Here is a 22707-nt window from a genome sequence, read left to right on the forward strand (position 1 = left end):
CAAGGGACCGTGGAGGACAGATCGTCCTCCTACCTAGGCTCTATGGAGCCCTAGTGGCCTAATGGTTAAGCGCTAGACAAAGGTTGGTGATTCACACCCACCCAGTGGTTCCATGGGAGAAAGATCTAGAGATCACTTCCATAAAGATTACAGCCTAGAAAACCCTATGGGGCAGTTTTACTCTGACACATGGGGTTGCTGTGAGTCAAAATCTACTCAACAGCACCTAACAAGAACAACACCCAAAACCTGCTCCCTCCCCCCAGTATTACACATTCTATCTTGGCAGCACTCTGGCTTCTCTGCTCAACAAGGCCCTCATTATCCTCTTTCTTCCCTTCTGGACAGCCACACCTTTGGATAACAGCATTTATCCAAAGAGTATCTGGCCATTCCCAATTTGAGATGAACAGTGTTCGTCATTGTGTTTGCTATTATTCTGGGGCAGGAATAGTGGGAGAAGAGTCTGATTAAGGCTGGGCCAGCTTGGCAATGCCTGGGATTTCAATCCAGAAGGAGCAATAAAATATTTCTCAGAAAAGTAGCCCAGTAACCCCTTCCAGGGAAAGCATTTCATCCTGCAAAGAATATTTTTTTAAGCTCTTGGGGTAGGGGCTAGAACTCCAAGGAAAAGTGCTCCAGCAAAGACCACTTTCCAAGGAGCCTTCACCCAAAAGCACGAGGCTCTGGCTTTGCTGCTGAAGAACCAAGTTTGGGGATGAAACAGGCTAGCTTAGGGCACTATAAGAAAAGGGGTCTCACAGCACACAGCCACTTCTCTGAGTGGAGGCTGAACAGATAAAGAAGAGCAATGCAAAGGGCACCAAATTATTAGCCTTCCCAGGGAACTCACTCACCATCTCAATGTGCCTTGGTTGGGGTGGGGCTGTGAAGAATAAGCCCAGCACTTGAAGAAGACAGGATGACTTCAAGGAAGACACAGGGTAAAAAGCGGCTTCTGAGTCACTGGTCTCCAGTCCAGATCCAGATTGCCACTGAGAACAGTAATTTCTCAGTTAAGTGCCATACACTTTCTTTGTCCCCAGGTAGTTCTCAACCAGGAATAGGTCATAAAGGGAGTGATGTAATCAAATGACCTAGAATCACATGATAGATGTCCCTCTCCTCTATCGAAAGCAAGACATACAGTTGTACTATCTCTGGAACTATATACCTAGATAAATGTCTTCAGCTAGATGTCAACATTGAAGGTAGAAAGTTAAAGTTGAAAAAACACGAATGTCAGTCTTCTGGAACAGGGCTGAGAAGTCTTAGGTAGTATCCACCCAGGAAGGCTTCTTAGAAGATCGGATCCACAGTCCTGATCTAAGGATGAGCAAGATTATACAAAGGCCATGAGCAGTGAGCTGGAGGATGGATGTGGCAGGTTGGGGGTTAGGATATGAGGAAGTGGGAGTGTGATGGGGAAGTGCAATAGTAAGAAAACAGAGGAGATAGTAGGGAGGAGAAGACTCATGATTGTTTAGGGAAAGGTTGTGCTAACAGAGGCTGCTGGCCCAGGGTGGATCCTCTGAGCAGAGAGGTTGAGGATGTGCTCTGTGACATGAGAAGGTCCATTGAAGAGCCTTTCTTTGAAAGTAGGGGACCCTAAGAGATCCAATGAGACCCTTGTCCTGTAGGCTGAATAAAAGATGAGATCATCAAACCCACCATGACGTTCTCATTTCTTCTCCGGACCAATTCCATGGGTTTTTTTTTGGGCTGTCCAGTTGGCTTCCTTTTGTTCTCACCTCACCAAAGTGGAGAGAACATTTCCCATTCTAAAGCTCCTCCTAGACCTGAACATCATTTTTAGTTCAGTCCAGGTCCTCTTCTTCAAGTGAATCTAAGCAGAAATTTAAAGATGCCCTTGTCTAGAATCAGGTTTCTTCAACCACTGTCTAGCTTTTCCCCATGGGGATTGGTTGACAGGTGGCTTTGTGTATGCAATGAATGCAGACAATTGAGAGGGGGCCTCCTGCTGGCTACCCCCACATCTGACAGCTGTGCAGAGCCCAGTGGCACAGTCAGACCCACTTCCCACATATGGCCTCCTGGAGAGGCCCCATCTTGTCTTCTGGGCCCCCAGCCTGTTCATTGCACCCCTTGATGCTCCCAAACCTTGTTAGGACATTTGGGTCTTTACTTTGGAATAACCTAAAGAATATATTGTGAGTTTGGCCATTAGAGGAGCGCCCCCAGTGTATTTTAATCGTCTTCCACAGACCTCTTAGCACTTTGCAAGGAGTTCTTGTAACAAACTTTCTGAAAGTGCACCTCTGTGATAAGGGGTGGATTATTCAATAAGTAAGGCAAGCATGGGCTTACTTGTGCTTACTTACTAATCTCAGTGAACGCTACATGTGAAATTGTTCACTACAGATGAGTTAGTAAGAACAAGTAAGCCTATGCTTACCTTGTTTACTGAGTCATCTACCCCTGTCAGGGATTGTAAACTTGAAAAGAGCCTTTGATTCTGTAGGAAGGTGTTGTGGTGTTGGGAAAGTGACATATTCCAGCCACACCTAGAAGTAGAACCTTTGATGTGGTGAAAAAATGAAATTGTTCACTACAGATGATCTGGTAAGCAAGGCAAGCACCACGCTTACCTTGCTTATTGGATAATACACCCCTGTTTGTGATGGAAGACAGCATTTCCTCCTGGTCAGAAGCAGAACTTGGCATTTGATGACCTTGACTGCCTTGCTGAAGCCACAAAATGTGTCATTTGGGACTCAGATATAGGAGTCCCAGCTCTCTGCTCTGGACTCCATTCACTGGAACTCACATCACCACTGAGAAAGAAGTAGAGAATGTTGAAAAAGTAGAGGAGCTGAGAATATTCTCAAGCTCCTAGAGAATTCACAGGGCTAAAAATTTAGAGGCTAGCATCCCACTGGTTGGGCTCAGCCAGCAGATTCTTAATCATAAAATCTGTAATTTCCCTGTCTACATCAGAGCAGACACATCTTCCATTTCTTGGATGGAAGTGAGAGAGATGAGAGTCCAGAAAGCCTGTCAAGACAGGTAGTGGGCTTCCTTCTCAATGTTTATTTTGTTATTTTTGCCCATCCTCCCTATCTCTGTCAACAAGAAGCCAAGGCACATATCAAAATCTCAGAGTAAACTGTGCCTTTGCTCATCAAAGGTCTCTTATCAGACACCAGCCTACTGACTTTTGGGCAATTAGTGCCAGCCAACCTAAGAACAAGGAAAGGGCCAGATCTGTAGGCCAACTTTCTCCCCCACCTTGCTTATTGTCTCTATTGCACAAGGGGCACTGTCCCAGCCTTGGGAGTGTGCCTCTGCCAACTGCCCAGCATGAACAACCTGAGCTCCACTCTCCCTTTGTTCCCTGCACGCCTAGACAACCACTGGCCTTGTCAGGCGTGCTGAGCAGAGCCTTAAGAGTTGCCAGATGGACTTGGCTCGGGGCCACCAATGCTTCCTGATGCAGATGAGATGAGATTCTCGAAAAGCACTAAACTCAGGAGGGGAGGAAGACTGGACCCCTTTAAGGACCTCGGCTGCCTTGGGGAAGTCACAAAAAGTGTCGCCTGAGACTCAGACATAGGAGTCTTAACATAGTTTCAGCATATCCAAAAGTGGAGGCACTGAATTCTAATCTCATAAGGTGTTCACAGAATAGAAGCTATGTTCGAATAGCACACACACACAAAAAAACCTGTTGCCGGTGAGTCGATTCCAACTCATAGTGACTGTATAGGACAGAGCAGAACTGCCCCATAGGGTTTCCAAGGAGCGGCTGGTGGATTTGAACTGTCAACCTTTTGGTTAGTAGCTGAGCTCTTAACCATTGCCCCATCAGGACTCCTGGGACACCTATGGGAGGAGACAATTCTGTAGGCCTTCAGGTGAGCACATTTCCAGTTGTAACCAGTTAATGAGGGCCTCAGTGCTTGAATAATGACTCAAAGGAATTTCGGGTAAGAGTCTTCTCTTCCCTTCTCAACTTCAGTGACAGTCAGTGAGCTGAGAGGATGAAAATCAAATACTTCTTAGCAATAAAAAAAATGAACAAGCTTCACATACATGCAATGACATGGATTAATCTCAAAAACATTAAATTAAGGGAAAGGAATTAGATGTAAAAATTATACATGATATATTTCTTTTTATATAGAGTTGAAGAACAGACAAAATTAATCCATGGTGACAGAGATGAGAATAGGTGTTGCCTTTGCGGAGTGGAGATTGTCTGGAAAGAAGCAGGAGGGAACTTGCTAGGGTGATGGGAGTGCTCTTTATTTTCATCTAGGTGGTAATTACAAGAGCCAGCACATACAGCTGAACACTTAGGATCTTTCCATTCTAATGTATGTTAATTATACCCGAATAAAGGAATCCCTGGGTGGAGCAAACAGTTAATGTGCTCCACTGTTAAAGGAAACATTCAAGTCCTTCCAGAGGCTCCTTGGAAGACAGGCCTGGCACTCTATTTCCAAAATATCAGCCATGGAGAACCCTATGGAACCCAGTTCTACTCTGACACACATGAGGTTGCCATGAAGTAACTGAAACTTATATTCTCTGTGCATTCAGAGAACAGGCCAATGCAGTAACCATGTGAACTTATCTGTCTAAACGAGGGGGCCAGGCAGAGCTTTAAGCAATCTTATTTCTACTTAGTGTTTAAATATCATGCACACACATAACTCCAGGTGCTCATACCCATTTTTTGATTTGTTTCGTGCAATACCTTGTCTTGTCGTACTTGACTAAAAATATAGCAAATTCATCCAAGACAAGGGCTGTAACTTTTTTTTTCTTTGCTTCCTATGTGCAGGACACAATAGGGGACAAGGATCTGGCATCCATTCAGTTCTTTTCAGTGAGCAGCCTGTTTAAAAACTGGGAAAAGGACATGGATTGGTTATTTTGAAAAGACATTTATTCCCACCGTGTGTTAGCACTAGTACTTGCCCTCAAGGTTTCTCAATATCACATTTAAATGCCAATTTAGGATAGCAAAGAACTCCATTCACATATTTATTAGTCAGAGTCCAGGTTAAAATTTCCCTGACAACTAGAATTCTTTGTTTTGATGGAGAAAATTAATCAATACTAAGTATTAATAAGATGGATTATGCTTTGACTTCACAAATTTGTGTAAATTGCAAAGCCTTTTCATTGGACCTCATGATAAGGGGCCTAGGTGGTGCAATGGTTAAGTGCTCAGATGTTAACCAAAAGGTCAGGGATTCCAACCCACTAGCTGCTGTATGGGAGGAAAATGTGGCAGTTGGCTTCCATAAAGATGAAAACAGACCAAACCAAACCCATTGCCATTGAATCGATTCCGACTCAGTGACATTACAGGAAAGAGTAGAACTGCTGCCTAGTGTTTCCAAAGCAGTAAATCTATATGGAAGTAGCATCAGAAACCCCAGGGGGCAATTCTACTCTGTGACTCAGTGACAATGGTGTTAGCCTCATGATATTTCTTTTCCCCCAGAGCAAGCCTCAAAAACATGTATTAATTCACTTAAGCTCAAATAATGCTCTCCTATGATGGAACTCATAAAAGTGGCATGGCAGTAGGGGTGTCTGACCTTCTTTTACTTCGCAACGGGAGGAAAAAGTCACCATCAGCATCAGCCCAAAAGTTGATTCCTATGAGGTAGAGGTCCGACATACCTCCTCTCTCCAACCTTTTTATCAGTTCTAACACCACATCACTCTACTTCTTTGCTGGGTTCGATAAATTGTTGCAATGGCCACACAGAACTCACAGACCATTCTCACAGTTACGGGGTTTATTAGGGAAGCCACAGGTTACAATTCAGGATCAGGACCAACTCAGGATACAGTTCTTCGATGAGGACAGCTTCTTCTCAGCCGTACCAGCAGGCAGGGCTCTCTCTGGCCCTGGCCCTCTTGACCCCTCGGCCTGGCCTCTGCCCTTCTTGGGCAAGTGTTACAAAGCTCTTTAGCTCTGCCAGTAAGTGCCCAGCAGTGCCCCACTTCACCAGGAAGCCTTCTGCCCAAAGGTGATCAGCTCTCTCTTGCCCCGGGGTTTGGCACGCCCACTGTAGCTGCCTTGCTCAGTGTGCCAGGAAGCCCACTGTGCTGTTTTGCACTAGTCTCCCGGCTCTGCTGCCTTTGCTGCTGCCATTTCTCTGCTACCACCTCACCCTGTTTTGTACTGTCTCCAGTGTTACAGCTCTCTGTCTCCTGAGTCTAGGAGGTTTTCAGCACAGGACGCCAGGTCCAAAGACGTGCCCTGCTCCCATCTCTTTCTTGGCAGTGGTGAGGTTCCTCCTGTCCACCTCTGGGATGGTTCATTTTAAGCCTAGTGAGATGGTAAAATTGGCCAATCCCCTCGTTAGGGTTCCATGCACCTTATTTGCATGGTCCCACCCCCCACATTATTAACAAGCTACCCAAACCCCTTCGTGGGCCACAAGCACCTCATCTACATAGTCCCACCCAGTTATTTGGTGGAAATTACAAAGACTATGGCTAGAAGGGCAGTATTAAGTAATCCACTGCACCTCAGAACTATATATTCTACACAGGACAAACAGGCTTACCACAAGTGCTTTCCTAGCAGTGGCCTTGTTTCTTTCTTTACTGACCATGTTGTGGCGTTGGGTGCCATCAAGTCAATTCCAACTCATAGTGATCCCACGTGACAGAGGAGAACTGTCCCACAGGGTTTTCTTGGCTGTAGTCTTTACAGAAAAAGATTATCAGGTCTTTCTCTCACATAGCTGCTGGGTGAGTTCAAACCACCAACCTTTTGGTTAGCAGCCTTTGTGCCACCAGGGCTCCTTTTACCGACCATGTTGTTGTTGTGTGCTGTCGATTCTGACTCATAATGACCCTAAATGACAGAGTAAATCTGCCCCATAGGGTTTCCTAAACTGTAATCTTTAAGGGAGCAGATCACCAGGTCTTTTCTCCTGCAGACTGGCTGGTGGGTTCAAACTGCTAGCTTTTAGTTAGCAGCGCTGACCATATTCATTGCTAGAATCTCTTTTTCTGGCCCACTACTTTTCAGTCTTTTTGCTAATATGTGTATAATGCTAACAGCTTTAACCTCCTTGGCATTCATTTATTCATATGTAAATATTTCAGTTCTAAGCACCCATTTTGCCCTACTAGACCTTATTCATCAGAAGGCTGCAGAGAGGGTTTGAGACTAGAACTCTAAGAGAAAAAAAACCAACTTTATTTTGGGTCAGACTTTGGGTTCTGGACCGGAGTTTTTTGTGGTTTTTTTTGGTTTGTGTGTGTTTTAATTTGTTATATATAACAAAACTTTGGCCATTTAACCATTTCTAAATGAACAGTTTAGTGATATTAATCATTAATTATAGTCATCACATTGTACAACCACTATCCACTTTCAAATGTTTTCATCTCTCTAAACAGAAAATCTGTAATAACTCCCCATTCCTTTCTCCCCCCAGCCTCTGATAGCCACTAGTAAGCTTTTGTCTCTATGCATTTGCCTATTCTAGATATTTTGTATAAGCGAGGTCACAAAATATTTGTCTTTTTATGTCTTTTGATTGATCCCATTGGGGCAGAAACCACCACTAGTCAGGCTATCCCAGGTAACAGAGAGCATCTATCCTAGGTAGAAGTGTGAGGTGTGGGATAGGAAGCCAGCACACAGCCCTTCTGGTTGGCAGATACTGAGTTGATGGATGTGTAGTCCAGGTGGTAGAGGAAGGATGCTGGTAGGGGAGGGTGGAGAATGAGGAAGGAAGGAAGGAAGAGAAGGCAGCACTCAATATCACACAGCCAGCAGGCTGAAGGCCTGGTATTTGAACAGCAATCTTTGGAATGTACATACTGTGTTCTTTCCTCTCTACCACATGGCCCAAGAAGATCCATAAAACAGAAGAGCTGCTTGGAAGGATGAAGCAAAGGGACTTAGTGACTAGGCATCGGGGATAACGGATGAGGATGCATCAAAGCTGACCCTTAGAGTTGACACATTTGGGAAAAGAGTTGGAGTGGGTGGGGGTAAAAGCACTAGGTTGGCCAACCATGACTTTGGCAGAGCACAAGATCATGTACAAGTATCTTTGTTCAGGGAGTTTCCCAATTCTAGTCCTAGAGGAAGAAGATAATTGATGTAGACTGATGATGCCAGGAAAAAGAGAGCACAGGAGCTGTAGTGCTGCCAGGTCCCTGCTGGGAGGTAAAGCTGTTAGGCAAAGGGGGCAGATCGGCTCTCTTTCAGAGGGCTTGTAATCCCCCACTGCCCTGGGAGACCTGGCTTCAGCTTCCTCCTTTATCCAGCCAAAGAGACCCCTCTATTCACCTTTGTTCTCTTCTTTTCTAACCTCTGTCAGTCCACTCCCTGTTCACCAGAGCCACCTCCTGCCCTTGTTCCCAGCTCGCTGTATTTTGGGAAGGTGGGCCAATTGAGATGAGGTTGCCTGAGGATACAGACCGCTCCTTACCTCTCCATGAGAGAGGCTGCCACCCCTGTTCCTGACCTATCATGTCTCAGTTAGAACTATAGGATCCACAGACAGGAGAGGAAAACAGCCTGCCTCCCTTCTGTGAAGGATGAAACAAATTCTTAGCCTGAAGATTCAGTTAAGGCATGTCACTCATGGATTTCTAAGGGGCTCGTAGGCCTCCCAGTAGTCATTTAGTGGCTGAGTCATCAAGTCATGATTTCTACAATCAAAAGGGCTGGCTCCTTTTTCAATGGCCTTCCCCTTGATCTCCTTCCAAGTCAATGAAACGTCACTGTGCCAAGCTCTTCCTCCTCCTTCCCTACTACATACAGTGATCTCTGGACATTCATGAGGAGGCCTCCTCATGCCCAGATTCACAACTTATAGCATACTGTATTGGACACCTCTTGTGCCCTGCCGTACAGCCCCCAGACCTACATTTTGCCCTAGCCATTATAGTGGCAACCAGTTTCCTGCAGGTACAATCAGAGAGTCCTTCATTCAGCTGCACTGTGACTCTGAGTGTCTGCCTCAGGGCTGACTCCATTGCATGGCTGTTTGCAGATGTGAGCACAGCAGTCAGGTCTGCACAGCCTGAAAGTGAGGGGAAGGCTTGGCCAGTGGGGAAGGGAAATGGTGAATACATGTTCTCCTCTTTCATCCCACAAGTGGATAATTCTAAGGAGCATGATCTATGAATCCTCAGAAGGTTCTAGCACGATGCAGCCTAGTTGCCCATAGCCATGACCACCACCTTGAGAACATACCCTAGTGTTGGTTTTCCTTTTCTTCCCTGTTTGACTGTCCCCAACTCCTCATTCCTGCTAACCTGGGATTACTCCTCAAAATAAACTACCAGCACACAATCCATTGCTTCTGGGGCTCATTATTAAAATTTCCCTTTTAGAAAGGAGAAAACTAAGATTCGGAGAAGTTTTTAATTTGGCAAGTGCAAAACAATTATAACTTGATCTTCTGAAAAGCCATGTTGTGTCTTCAGTACTGCACTGCTCCAAACTTTGTAACTTCCACAGCAGCTGGAAGAATACTTTTACCTGGAAAGTAAATTGATAGATTAAGGTTCCTTCCTGTCTTTGCCATGTGTTACAATGCCAAGTTCAATACAAATGTAAGACTTCTGAAACACTTGGGGGTATATGAATGAAGGAAAACTGGGAAATGGAAAAAATTGAGAACCACCGCCTTTGCTAGAAGAGTAGCTTCAGAAAGCAGGAATCATGACCAGATTTATGTCAACAGATTTTGCCACCTGCTCCACGTAGGGATTTCAAAAGTTCACTGACTATGACTGTAGCAGACACTTCTTGTTTATGTGCCCACCCCCACCCCCACAACCACCCCCACCCCAAGCTTCTGAGTGCTTTGCCACTAGTGGCTTGCACCTTGGCCTTTTTCAGAGGACTGTCCTTGGGCTAGTAGAGCTGCTATGTGGCAACCGTCGAAAACGCCTGGAAGTGTACTCTCCACTCCAACCCCCACCCCAAGCCAGGATGGCTTGTAACTCCCTTGCCTCCTGGAGGAACCAAATCTGATGTGTAATATACACTCCAGAGGTATCCATACAACAGAGTCATACCTGGAGCTGGAGCTTCACCTGAAATCATATCCTTTTTGGCTTTTTCTCCTTTCCTGTCCTCCTTGCCCCACTCCCTTATCAATGTCTCCTGGGATCACTTCCTTAAGCTACTGGTGAAGAAATTCTCCTCCTCTTAGGGTCTGCTTCTGCAGAAACAGACCTAAGACAGCAATTATCTTGCTAACTATCAAGGGTACGATGACTTCAGGATGCTCATTGTCTGGCAGGGGAGAAGATAATCAAATAATAAATAGAAAGGTCTGATGCATACTGGGCGGAGGAATACATGGAATGGAAGAGCCCCCAGAGATTTGAACTGCCTCAAAACCAAAAAAAACAAACTCACTGCCGTCGAGTCGATTCCGACTCATAGCGACCCTGTAGGACAGAGTAGAACTGCCCCGTAGAGTTTCCAAGGAGCACCTGGTGGATTCGAACTGGGTGACCTCTCGGTTAACAGCCGTAGCACTTAACCACTATGCCACCACAGTTTCCCAGTGTAACCCAAAATGCTGGATCAGGAGCCAAGAGGACAGGCTTTGGAGTCAGAAAGACCTGTGTTTGAATTTTGACTTTGCTTCCTAGAAGCAGGGTGCTCTTAGCCAAAATTGGTTTCTCTGATCATCATTTTCTTCATCTGTAAAATGGGTATAACAGCTAGCTCACTTAATCTTTAGGAGGATTATCTCATTTGTGAGAAAATGATTGTTAAGTTTTTGCCCTATTACCTAGCTTATAACGAGAGCTCAATAATGGAAGCTGTTTTTGGTGGGTATTGTACTTTTTCAACATGATTGAACAGCTTCAATATAATGTTACATAGGCCACTGATATGTTCCAGCAGGCCTCCCACATGCAAACTTGTAAGCATGATGTCATTCCATCTGTTCTCAGAACTTCAACAGTACCAGAGCTGACCACAGGAGCGCGGTCTTCCTGTTTTTCTGTTTGGCTCTGGCTTCCAAAATATTGGAGCTCACACCCCATTTACCCCAGGTTACCCTCTGAGCTTTGCTGTTCCATCTGCTGATCCTAATTGAGTTTTCTTTTTCGGTTGAGATTTTTCTCTGTGAAAGAAAAACATTCCGGAGCTCCCCCATATCTTTGCCACCCCAGGCTCATGAAAACTAAATCCGGTTTTGGCTTCCCAAAAGAGAATAAATCCCAGCCTACCCCCAAAGAAGTTGTTGTCGTAATTACATATCCTTTTGGAAGTAATTTTGACTTAATCGCATTACAGCTAGATTGTACCACTTCCTTGGCCGGAGTTGGTTCCAAATTGGCTTTGCTATTTTCCTTCTGGTCCATAGATACGTCTCTTTTTTCTGGTGGTTGTTGGAAGGGAAAATATCTGGTGGTTTCAAAGGAAGGTCAAGTGTATGCCACAGTGTGGCAATGATACCTTTGGCTAGAAATGAGAGGTGAGTGAGTGAGCTCTCACCTGCTGATCCCTGTTGGATCCATTTTCTGCACCCTGAGGGCTCCTGGAAGGGCCGGAGCTGGCCTCAGCCACTGATTCTCAACTGATGGTAAAAGGAAGGTCTAGTGAATATTTCAGGCCCATTTCTGCTCTCTCTTTCTAGTTCCTCTCCTCTCCACTTTTCATTCCTCTCCTAGCTCACCAATAGCGAGCCCATATGGTTTATTAGTTAGCCATGTTCTTTGTGTTGGGTCTCAGCATAGACCAGTTGTTCCTCAGTGTCCAGCATCGTGCTAAGCAAAACATGGGGCTCAAAGAGGGAGCAATACAGCTCCTATCAACTGGAGACAATCTGTAATTTGTGCTGTAGGGGCTTTTTAAAATGAAGAATGTGAGCTGGGATTAGAGGGAGGCTCCCAAGAGGAGATGGAACTGATTCTTGGTTGACCTTAAGAGAAGTGAAAGGGGGGAAGGAAGTCCAGACGAGGAAAATGGCCTTAGTGGAGGCATCTTATTTCTGCAGCCCTCCATGTAGCCCTGTAAGTACTCTAAGCATAGTCAGAGCTAAGGTTAAATAAGTGTGGTGGGGTTCGATTACAGAAGGCCTTGAACACCAAGGCGAGGATTTAAGCCTACTGCCACTTGGAAGTCTATTTAGGGAGAAATCCACCCACATTTTATTAACCAAGAACAGTTTTGATTTCGATTCACTTCCTGGATTCTTGCAGCCCACCACCACTAGTGGAGCCTGGATACCCATTGCTGTCAAGTAGATTCTAACTCATGGTGAACCTATAGGGCAGAGTAGAACTTCTGCGCCTGGCAGATTTGAACTACTGACCTTTTGCTTAGCAACCATAGTTCTTAACTACTCCGCCACCAGGGGAGAGCCTAGGGCTTCCCTTCATAATCAGTAGGGATTCTTGGGCAGGGAGTAACTAGATAGAAACAATGTTTATGCTAGATCCATTTGGCAATAGCACATAGAATGGGGGAATGTCCTTATTCCTGGCTGACACGCTCGGAAATGTTCCAACGGGCCTGTCATGACTGAAATCCTCCATGGGTATGTAGAATAAGCCCCCTCTTTGGACCCTTTAATACATATTGTTATACAAGTCTTCCAACCCTTGCAAAGCATAAGCACCAACACAGCAGGGTTTGTACCATCCTCATCCTTCTTTCCTCCTTCAGCCATGACTACAAGGTCTGGTTGGGGGCTGTGTTCCCAAATCCCCAGGGAGCTCATAGCACCTTTTTTAGCCACCTCCTTCAGGCAACCTCCACCATACAGAAGACCTTCTTCACGTCTATCTTTAATTAACTCACTCATTAATAGAGATTTATTGAGGCCCACAAAGGGTGGGGCAGCTCTCCTTTGTCCTATGTTTTTCAGGCCATAGAAGAGCAGCCCATTCCCAGGACAAAGTAGGTTCCAGTCATTACGCACGGCCACAGCATCCAGCCCTGCCTTATGAGGAAAGCATGGGAGGGACCTGGCCAGGTGGGTCCTAGAAGGGCTTGAAAGTGGTTATTAATGGAGGACAGAGCAGTGCTTTTGTGGAAGAGGAACAAAATGTGCTGAGGCTGCCAAAATTGAAAACGCCTGTTAATAGCACTAGTGACACATCATAGATCACTCACGACAGGCTGAACCGTGTGCTGTCTGAAAGGACAAGGGGTGCATGCTAATGACACCTGCGAGAGTAATGCATGGTCCTGTGGAGCCAACCCTCCCGGCCACTTCCTTGTGTGACACTGCAGAGTTGATGGCTCGCATTTTCTCACCCACTCCAATGCACTGGTATAGAACATGCGGCCTGGAGGAAATCTAACCTGTATTTGCATCCCTTTTCTTCCACTTTCTATCAGTGACACCTGGGATGATGATCGAATGAGAAGATGTGAATGAAAGCACTTTACAAATCTCAAAGGGCTCAAAACAGGGACTGGAGTAGAACTGCTAGAGAAATACCCACCTACCCAGACCACAGAGAAATCAACTTTGGGCATAGTGAGAAAATCGAGGTATGGATTTAGTGGCAAATGGAATTTCTTAGGCTTCCCTCCCTTGGTGCCTCTGGTATGTATTTCTTTTTTAGTTGTGGTATATATGTACGTAACATTTGCTATTTCAACATTCTTTATGTGTACAGTCCATTAACTTATGTACGCCATGTTGTCCAATTATCACCCTATCAGTTCTGAAATTTTCCCATCACCCTTAACAGAAGCTCCGTGTCCCCCAAGCAATAAGTCCTCCTTTCCTCCTTCCTCCTTCCTGCCCCTGGTAGGCACTAACGAGCTTTGCTCTCTATACACTTGCCTATTCTAGATATTTCATATGAGTAGAACTTACAATATTTGTCATTTTGAGACTGACTTATTTCACTCAGCGTAATGTTTTCAAGGTTCATCATGTTGTAGCATGTATCAGGGCTTCATTTCTTTTTATAGCTGAATAATATTCCATTAAGACACCTGTGTCTAGAGTGGGGATTTTGAGTGCATTTCAGCTTCGCAGGAGGGCAACAGCTTGAGGACAGTCTGAGGGTAAGGAAAACCTAGGATGCTAGAGAAATGTGGTTTTGACGATTCATTTGCCTCCCTTTTTTGAATCTCCCGCCTGGCCCCGAAAGAGCCCCGGTGGCACAGTGGTTAAGGGCTCGGCTGCTATCCAAAAGGTCGGTAGTTCAAATCCACCAGCCATTCCTTGGAAACCCTAGGGGGCAGTTCTACTCCATCCTGTTGAGTTGCTATGAGTTGGAATCGACTGGACAGCAATGAGTTTGGTTTTCCCTTTGCCTGGCCCCTAAAGGCTTCCCCAGGCTCTGGGCTTGTGTGTCCGTCTGACTGGAGGGCCTTGTTCTCCCAGTATACCGTCAGCTTAAAAGGATTGAGGCGTGTCAGAGCGTGTCCCAGGGAGTCTGAACCCGAGGCGTGAAGGAGGAATTCCAGCCAAGAGTTAAAGGAAATTTCTACAAAGTGCCTTGCTAGCTCCCCTGAGAAAACCTTGTAAGTGCCCTCCATCTTCTTTGTGTAAGACCTCTGACTAGAATCATCTACTTCCTGTAACCCTCTAATGATAGTAACAATAACCACAATGATAATAGCTGCAGATCTCCATATTGAGCACTTTACGCATGTTATCATTCATATTTTAAAATGAGAAAAGCAGAGAGGCTCAAAAAAATTTTTTTCAAGGCCACCCAAAGCTGAGCGAGGGGCAGACAGGGTTCAAGCCCAGACCCCAGCCTGTGCACTCCTTTTGCTCCAAACTCTGCTGCACCCCTCAGATGCACCCCACACCCAACTCTGTTCCGGGGCTGTGAGTTTGGGGTGCCTACTACCCAGCCCTCTCTATGGCTCTGATGAGTGAGGTGAGCTAGTGCCAGGTCCCAGGAGAGGCTTATGAGGAAGCTTATTTGGAAGAAGCTAAAAACAGCCTCCTCAGCTGCCCACAGACAAGACCTAAACAACATTAAGTTGGTGCAGACTCTCTCCTTTCAATCCCTCATCCCTTTGCAGTCATTCCTCTGACTGATGGGATTTCTGGAAGTTGCCATGAGTCAGAATCAACTCCATGGCAACTGGTTGGGGGTAATGGTGGCTCAGTGGTAGAACTCTCACCTTTCATTTGGGACACCCAGGTTCGAGTCCCAGTCAATGCACCCCATGAGCAGCCACTGCCCTTTTGTCAGGGGGGTCTTGCGTGTTGCTGTGATGCTGAGCGAGTTTCAGTGGTGCTTCCAGACTTACACAGACTAGTAAGAGGAGTCTGGCTATCTACTTCCAAAACTCAGTCAGTGAAAACACTACAGATCATAAAAGTCTGATGCTGCTGTGCATGGGGTTGCCATGAGTCAGGGGCTGACTTGACAGCAGCTAACAACAACAACAAAAGAGATGGGCACTAAGGATTGACTCAAAACAGGAAGCTTTATGGATGCAAAGGGCTGGGGATTGGATTCAGGTGCAACCCACAGGTGGATGAGGCAGATGCCTCATGAAGGGATTATGTGAGCAACTGAGTAAAGGAATGAAGAAAGTGAGGAGCAAACATATTCGTTATGTATGCTTATCATTTGCCGGACATGGTGGCGGTGCTAAATCCTTAATACACTTCATCTAATTTAATCCTTACAACCACAGTAGGAAATTGAGATTATCATGCCCATTTCACAAAAGAGGAAATGGAGGCCCACAGGGTTTAGATGATTTGTTCAGAGTCAGCCAGCAAGTTAGCTCCAGAGCCACACCAGAACCCAAGTCTCCTGCCTCTCAGTTCTACGCTCTTTCTCTTGGAAAGATCATCTTCACCTTGCTTTCCCAAAGGTATCACTCAGCACGAGTATATTCTACGCGCCTTTGACTGTATTCCTTATCATGATGTAAATAGCTCTGTGAGGTGTAATCACAGAAGTTGTAGCTTAGTATGAGTGAGTTTATCATACGTGTTCCAGTGGGCAGTTTGGGGAGAACTAGGGAGAGCTTACAGTCTGTATAGGATCAGTAAGGAAAGGCTTTACTAAGGGTGGGAAGTGTCCAGAAAAGGGAAGCTAGAGACACACAGGCCAGCTTTGGTGGCCCTTCAATCCAATGCTCCTACGATTTGCCTTCCTCAGGAGTCTCTGGGGAAATGTCTCCCCCTCATCTCAGGCTTTTGCTTCCTATTTCAATGATGTCCAACCAGGGCTCTACAGGGAGGTTGTGAACATGGTTTTTCCAGGGCTCAGGCACTCCTTAGAGGCAGGGCAGTTTGTGATGAACTCCCCAAACCGGTGGCCCAACTAGGCTAGGTCTATCCCTAATTCCTGGCCCTCACAGCCTTCCCAAGGTCTTGCCTAATTGCCATTATGGGTGAATGTGGACTGGGAGAGACAGACAGGAAGTTGCTTCTAAAACCCCACTCCTGCGGGCCATCTCAGTGGTGATGAGTAACTCAGCTCCTCAGAATTTTTACACAGTCCCTATGGGGACAATGTCTACTGAACCAGCAGAAGGATTGATGTACAGAGTGATACCTACTTTCTGTTTCAAGATGTAGCTGAGCCCAAGAAGAGGGACTGAGCTCATTGGGTCATGGGAGCAGATTAAGACTTTACTGTCTGTACCCAGGCATTAGGGGCAAGCAGCAGCATGCCTCTGAGGAGAGTAGCCCTTCCCAGGCTGGGCAGAGGCTCTGTTGTAACTCTTAATCATTTCTTTAAAAAAATCATTCCAGCCAGGAGAGGGTTATATCCCTCTTCTTTGAGGGTTTGGCTAGGACTGGGATTGTTTCTATTTAGTGACATGGACTCCTGTCTAGGCAAGAGCAAGAGAGAGAGTCCCTTCAGTGGGACAGGCTCTCAAGTCCCCACTGCTTGGACATATGCAGAAACAGGGTTGGCCGTTCCCTCAGCCATGGAGCCCACTGCCTAGCAGGTCTTTGGAGGACACCAGCATCCCCTTCCTGTCAGAGCAGTGAAGACAGCCCAAGGCTCTAGCATGCAGGACCATGACCCTTAGTGGCATCCAACGTGGGAAGAGCCTGGGACTAGGACCTGGGACCACTTCCTGACTCTGCATCCAACTCCCTGTGTAGCCCTGGACAGATCCTTTCTCTGAGGCTCAGTTTCTTCTTCTTCTGTCTGCCCAAATCTCTCCTAGGCTGTTTGGAGGATCCAGTGGGAACTGGGAAATGCATCTACAGCAGAAGGCAGATGACAGGCCGGGTGCTCTGGGCTGACACTTCACAGCAAGTCCTTTCCTGGGCACCTGCTCTGCAGGGCTCATTGCTCTCACTTGGACTCCATGCCTCCTTCCCTCATAAAATGAAAAAAAGAATGCCTGCCTTGCTTCTCCTTTATGGAGGCCAGATTGTTCCCACTTCCATGGCTGACACCTTGGTCCAGTCTCCTCATTCATTGCTTGCCTGGACTGTTACAGTGGGTTCCTTCCTCTTCTCCACTATCTGTTTCATGAAGCCAGCCTACAAGCCACCTGAAGAGGACACTGCCTCACACACACTCCAGTCATGCTACCCCTGCCCAGGGAAACCTCATTGTCCACAGGCATGAGTGGAAAGGCCCAACTTGACTACATTAGAGCCACTGGCCCATCTACGCACACTCCCCATTATTCCCACTTCACCCAAATGGTGCTGCTACCCTGTGTTCTCTCCGGGCTTTCACATTGCCTTTGCTTGCTACCCACCCACCCCGAGGCCCACATCTTCCTTCTCATCTTTGCCATCTTTCAAGTCCCATCTCAAATTTCATCTCCACTCTGATATTTTTCCTCATCAGGTTCCACAGGATGTGGTTTTTCCCCTCTTTGACCCCTATTTTGTTTCCACCACTCTAGTGGACTTACTTACAAGCCCTGATGGCAAAACAGTTAAATGCTCAGCTGCTAACTGAGAGGATGGTGGTCTGAACCCACCCAGTGGCTCCACAGGAAAAAGGCCTGGTGATCTGCTCTCATAAAGATTAGAGCCTAGAAAACCCTATGAGGCAGTGCTACTCTATCACACGGGGTCGCTGAGTTGAAATGGACTCGATGGCACCCAACAACACCAACAGTGGACTTACAGTACAATCTTGGTGAAGCTGTACTATTTTCCTTACAATGCTGGGTGCTCAGTGAAGATCATGCCAAGGACTGGGCTTTTTGTCTCAGTGCTTAGCACAGTGCCAGGTCCACAGGACACCAACTCTGTGTTTGGGAATCAATGAATAAGTGGGAAAGGTAGAGGTCTAAAGGTTTTGGGGGGGCCTGAAGCTTATATAATTTTTGGTGATATCTTCAAGAAAAAGAATATGAAATTATGTACACAGAATTAGATGCAGGGCCCTGAAAGGCCCTGTACAAATAAGGGGCACTGCAGCTTAAGCTTCCTTGGCTTCAGGGCCACATACTCCCATGAATGAGTGAGTGGAGGGGCCACTGCTGGGGAATGGGATGTTTTCCAAGCCCAGGCCTTCCAGAACATTCCACCCCACAAAGAGAGGAAGCATTCTCAGTGATGGTTAACTGGGGATAGAGAAAGACTGGAGAAAAAGTAGCAAGGTGAAAATGCAATATAAAACAGAGGCAGTCATTCTGGAGGTAGAAAATCCCCTTACCTTTTCTGCTTTTGGTTTTATCTCTCTGCCCCCAGAGTATTTTGACTAAGTGTCTTTATCAAAGCTTATAAGCTCCACCCCCATTTGGCAACTCTTCCCACCCCCTCCCCCTGCCCTGCTGCCCCTTCCCCTGCTTACCCCCCTCCTTCCCTTGCTGCCTCCAAAATCAATTTTCAGCAAAAGCAGCAGGTTTTGAGCCATCTGGGGCTGCTGGCAGCCTCAGCAGGTTGTAAGCAGCTCAGTCTGTTTCCCTTAAACCAGCCCCCAAATTTCTCTGCCATCCCCAGCCTGGTCTTCCCCTCTTCCCTCCTGCACCAAGGAGGAGGAAGGGTTGGTTTCAGACCTGAGCGCTCTCCTGAGGAGTCCCCCATTCCTGCAGTGTGTACCTAGATGGGGCCCCAGCAGCCAGACAGCAGTCACAGGCCACTTCCCTACCTGTGGGGAAGGACGGATGCGTTAATCGGCAGGAAGGGCACAGAGCGGAGGAAGCTGGGGCTGGGCCAGCATCCACAGAGTCGCGCTTTTCCTCACCTCAACTGTTGTTGAAGCTGCGGGACTCCATCTTAGTGAAAGCACCATTAGACACACAGTGCTATTCTTTCTGTGGGGGGAGAAGCCTCTCCAGTCCAGAGAACCCGGGGAGGAATATTCCACAGAGAAGGAAGTAGCGCTAGAATATTTTTGCTGTGTGTTTGCTTTGGATATGGGGACCAGCCCAGGATATTTCCTTAACTTGAGTCTTCAATCCACATCTCACCCTTACCCCCAACACCCACACAAAGTAAGTCATCGGTTTTTACCTGCTTTCCTAGGTATTCCTTAGACTTCTGGTTAGGAAAAAAAGCATTTTTAGGTGATTCCCCTTTGCGTTAAGCTCCCACCACAAATCTGTCGTCACCATCTCCTTCATACTGCTTCCTGATCATCCTCCAGCACCGCTCTCTATTGTTCTACACTTCCCTTGTCATCAGTTAACCTGCCAGCCTCCACCTCCTTCTCTCAGGCCATCAGCTTTTAAAGAAAACACAGAAAAGGTTAGTATGAACCCAGAAAAACAGAGGTGAAGGGATATTAGGTACCAGGGTAAGTCAAAAAGTGTTGCTACAAAATCCTAGAAACCTTTATTAAACAAAAAAATCACAATATGAAGCTATTGTTTCTAGACATATCCTCCAGCTAGGTCTATGCACGTCTAAAGGTGGTGTTTCCACCTCCCTAAAACCTTCCCTGAAGAATTCTGCACTCCTGAATTTATACCACATCAAAAAGGCAGTTTTGGCATCCTCGAGGGACTCAAACCGTGTTCCTTCTAAGTGTTCTTTGAGTTTAGGGAACAAAAAGAAGCCTGAAAGGGAAGATCAGGGCCGTAGGGTGAATTGGGTAAGGTTTCCCAATGAAATTCTTGTAGAACAGCCCTTGCTGCCCTTGAAGAGTGAGCAGGTGCATTGTCTTGATGGAAAAAAATTGCTTGGTGCAAATTTCCTGGGCTTTTCTCACCAATGCACATTTCAATTTTCTTAAAACTTCTTCATAATAAGCCCCTGTAATTGTCCTGTGCCCTTCAAGAAAATCTATCAAGATCATCCCTTTCAAATCCCATGAAACAGTTGCTATAACCTTCTGAGCAGTTTCTCTCTTGGCTCATTTTGGAGGTCTTTCTGACCTTCCTTGAAATGCTTGATCTATCTAAAAAGTGTTGTTTTATGTGGAGCAGCATTCCCATAAACTTGTTGAAAAGCTTCAAAGATTTGGGAAGATGTCCACTTGAGTTTTGTTAAACATTCGATATTAGCCCTGACCTCAAAATCGTTTCCCATCCCCCCTCAGTACAAAAAGTATTCTTTTTTTTTTTTTGGAAGGCACCCTAACAAGACTAACACAAGTATATTACTGAGAGAACTTGTCTACAACCATTCACTGATCGCAGAGGCATGTTTTAACACGTTTTGTTTAGAATAAACCTGTGCATGTATGAACTGGAACCCAAGTAGCAATACTTTTTGACTTACTCTCGTACATGGTTTCCAGAAATTTCCTTCAGTGACTGGAAGAGCTAAGACTTGAACTCAGATCTCGTGACTGAGGCTCTTCCCTTTCTGGGGCAGCCAAGAGCTCAAGAGCACTAGTGTTGTGAACGAGCTCTGGAATGGGAGTCAGGAGAGCAGGGTGCTAGTCCTGGCTCTGCTACTTTTTCTGTGATCTTGGGCAAGTCACACGCCTTTGAGCCTTGGCAGCCTCTCCTGTGAAATCAGGGATTGTCCTTTACAATCAAATCATCTTTATTTCCTCAGCATCAAGCCAACCACACCATAAAAAAAACAAAACAAACAGACAAAAAAAAACTTGTTGCTATTGAGTCAATTCCAACTCATGGTGACCCCGTGTGTGTCAGAGTAGAACTGTGCTCCACAGGGCTTTCAATGGCTGGTTTTTTGGAACTAGGTCTTTTGTAGGTCTCCGGTGTTTCTTCTGCGGTGCATCTGGGTGGATTAGAGCTGCCAGTCTTTCATTTAGCAGCCGAGCATGTTAACCATTTGCCCCACCTAAGGACTCCTAACATATAGTAGGTGGGTGTTCAATACATGTGAACTCCCTCACGTGTGGTTACAGAAAAACAGTGGATGTATTTCAAAGTAGTGATGTCTTTAAGCAATCATAATCAGGAACTTTGGGTGGTGCAGAGGGATCAATTCCAGAATAGGGGTCCACAGCCCTGGAGTAAGACAATGCAGCTGGGGTGGGGTAAGTGTACTTTCACCCTCTGCTCTCCACCCTCCACGTTTATGCAAATCTCTGTAACAGATATTCACTGAGCGAAGGAAGCAAAGATCATCACAACATGGCCCCAGTCATCAGGACTTTCCTAATCCAGTGCTGGGCTGGAATTCCGTTTTATGGTTAACAGTCATCTCTCTCTGAGAATGCTGCAGAAGGATAATTGAGTGACCGCTGGATGCTCCCTCCGCTTGCCAGGACTATCCTGACATTCCCTAGAGAAATGTGGGCAGGTTTGAGAAACCCAATACCAGTTACAGCCAAAGTCCTAGTGGAGCTGAAAGAACATGGATAGAGTCCAGTCCAGGGAAGCTCAATGGTCTTTTGAGAAAGTCTTCAGAGAAGACAGCAGTCCCCCAGGGAAGGGGAGAAGGAAGCATGGGCCAGATGATCAGGCTCCAGCTCAGTGAGGCCTGAAGCACTGATTGCCCCCTTGTCCTTCCCAAGGCAGAGCGCTTCTCTGCCCTGTGTCCATTTCTAACTTCCTGGGGAATCATGTATCAAATTGCCATCCCCTGTTTTGTTTTTGTTTTTCATTTTTCACAGATCATTGCCACATTTGTGCCTTTGTAAATGTTTTTAAGGTGCCTTTCCGGTGCTTGTTGTCTTGTAATTTCTCCCAAAGTTTGTGGCTTATGCGATCACGCTGCTGACCATACCCTAACAACCCTGGGCAGAAGGCAGGTCAAATGGCTGGCTACATTAAACAGAGATGGAAAAACCTTAGAAAACCAGTGTGATGTTACTTTGCTTCTAAGATATCAAGACATTTCAGATTCCAGAGCCTCATTTAGGCTGAAATAAATAATTATCCCCTATAATTGTTTAGCCCTTTAAGTTTTTAGAGTATTTGTTTTTACATAATTTCATTTTTTACTCACAAAAATTTCTCTGTGCAGCACCCAAGGGAGGTGCTCCTATTATCCTTATTTAATAGATTAGGGAACTCAGACAGAGAGAGGTTGCCTGATCAGCCTAAGCACTACACTGTGGTTTGTATGTAGGACCAGGCAAACTTTGGTTCCGTTATACACAAGATTGCCATGAGTCAGAGTGACTTGATGGCAACTAACATATATGCATATAATATTTAACTAATATGTGTATATATATATATCATATACCATCCATCTGCTGATTTGTCATACTATGGTGGCTTGTGTGTTGCTATGATGGTGGACACTATGGGACAAGTATTTCAAATGCCAGCAGGGTCACCATGGTAGACAGGTTTCAGCAGAGTTTCCAGGCTAAGATAGACTAGAAAGAAAGCCCTGGTGATCTACTTCCAAAAATTAGCCAATAAAAACCCTGTGGATCACAATAGAACATTGTCTGATGTAATGCTGGAAGATGAGCATCTTA

Source organism: Elephas maximus, chromosome 4, assembly GCF_024166365.1.
Source record: "Elephas maximus indicus isolate mEleMax1 chromosome 4, mEleMax1 primary haplotype, whole genome shotgun sequence".
NCBI lineage: Eukaryota > Metazoa > Chordata > Mammalia > Proboscidea > Elephantidae > Elephas > Elephas maximus.